Source organism: Stigmatopora nigra, chromosome 2 (assembly GCF_051989575.1).
Source record: "Stigmatopora nigra isolate UIUO_SnigA chromosome 2, RoL_Snig_1.1, whole genome shotgun sequence".
In the NCBI taxonomy this organism is placed as follows: Eukaryota; Metazoa; Chordata; class Actinopteri; order Syngnathiformes; family Syngnathidae; genus Stigmatopora; species Stigmatopora nigra.
In genome coordinates, this window is record NC_135509.1 from 3,805,365 (window position 1) to 3,807,710 (window position 2,346).

Genomic DNA, 2,346 nt, shown 5'->3' on the forward strand with positions numbered 1-2,346 from the left:
GCTCCCCACCAACCTGTGATGTAATATATGGAAATCGTTGGTGAAAGAGCTGTGTCACGAACGCAATTTATGAATGGGCCAGTGAACCAGTCATTCACCAGGCGGTGTTCTAGAGTACAGAGCTCTATTTTCATCTTCAGTCCATATAGTACATTAGTTCAGTTGTAATGACATATGTTCACCAGAAGATGTCAGACTTCCCAACCTCAATTAATCACCCTCCTTTCCTATTTACCCCGCTTGAGCTTTAGCAGAGTTTCACTTAATCTCAGTTGACATGCCATGACAAACATTTAATCTATTAAAATCTCAGGTTGTTGAACTTCATCCATTAACTGCTAACTAAATACACACAACCCAAATTTTTTAACATATCTCTCTGTCAACTGCAGACATGGTGCTAAACCAGACACTTGCACAAATAGACCCCTGGTGGTGTTCAAACCTTTTGCCCTATGAAAAGAAAGAGGAGTGTCCTTTCTTCTCAATCCCATTTTTTCCATTCATCAAAATTCAAGAATGAAAAATTACCCTATCTGTAATTAATCCCCCCCAATAGAGTTTAGATATCTGACAGGCCTTTAGGTGCCCTGATTAGGGGACACAAACTCGGCCTTGCCCCTCCTTACCTTTTCCTCCTCATCCACTTAAGTGCTGAGAATGGCAAGTCTACTGTGACCTGATTATTCATTTTTTTAATTTCATTCATTCATTTTCATTTCTGTACTCTCTGTATATATCTCATTTGCTTCGGTAAGTCAAAAATGTAAGCTTTTTACTCTTATATGTATTTTTAATAGCATGGAATTAGAAAAAAATCACCAGCCCAAGCTTGCTTTGAATTATGCCCCATAAAGCCACCACCACGTACCTCGCCCAATAACTAGTCTAAAAAATATGAGGGAACCCTGCAGCTATGCAAGTAGTTTGCCCCGCTGAATGTCAACTCTTCTCTGCAGGATGACAAAGCAGAAGTGTTGGTCAGGATGTGCAATGAATCTCTTCTGTCCTCAGTGCCAAGCATGGTCATAAGTCCTTTTCTTTCGCTTACCATTTTATACATTGTTCATTTCTAGAAGCTTTGCTTACATTTCTGACGTCTGCTTAATTTGACCTACATTTCATTTGGATCTTCCCTCATGAGCAGAGGCAAAGAATTAAAGAATTACACTTAATTCTTTATCTCCTACCCTCACAATCCTATACTGTAGGCTCACTTCAATTCCACATGCATGTGCAGATGGTGCCGGACTTGCTTATCAGCTGCCGCTATTTGCAGCAACGCCTGAAGCCAAAAGATCATCAGCTTGTGTGTATGCTGACTGCTGCGCTTCAGGCCAAACACTGTTCACGTCATGTCTAGATATCTGGGCAGTTGGATGGCAACTGGATGGCAGACTGTACAGAACAGATGACTGAGTGGCTAGCTCAAACCAACATGTTTGCTCTACTGACATCAAACTACTAAAGCAGTGTTTTCCAACAGTTTTTAATCTAAGGTTCACTTTTTGTATTGCAAAAATCCTGTTAAAGAAAACTACCGATGCTGCAGCTGTCTTTGGCGAAAATACTGATTCGAAAGGACATACATCAATAAATAATAAATAAAATAAATAAATAAAATAAATAAATAAATAAAATAAATAAATAAAATAAATAAATAAATAAAATAAATAAAATAAATAAATAAATAAAATAAATAAATAAAATAAATAAATAAAATAAATAAATAAAATAAATAAATAAAATAAATAAATAAAATAAATAAATAAAATAAATAAATAAAATAAATAAATAAAATAAAAATAAATAAAAATAAAACAAATATATTCAGTGCTTAGTAAACGAAACACAGGAGTGACTTACGCTTATAAGTTTCACTGTGGATTTTCACATTTTTATGAACTTAAAAAACATATTTTTCTTCTTCAGTGCTTGGAACACGGACTTGCGATTTTCACTGTGGATTTTACATTTTTATGAAATTAACAAAACATATTTTTCTTCTTCAGTCCTTAGAACACGGACTTGCGAGTTTCACTGTGGATATTCACATTAAAAAAAAGAAAAATAAAAAAATAAAAAATTCCCCAGAAAAAAATCCGCCATGTAGTGAAGTCGCGAAAGTTGAATCTGCAATATTCGAGGGATTACTGTAAAATCAGAATATTACAACACTGATGAATTTACCCAAGTGCACAGTGTTTAAATTAATGCCACCACCATTCCATGTGAAATTCCGCATCCGAACATTTTCCCACGACGCACGCAGAAAGAGTGAAGCGCACGTGCTCACTCTCTCCGTAACCACGCCCCAACATTTACGTCACCGTACCAGAATGTCCG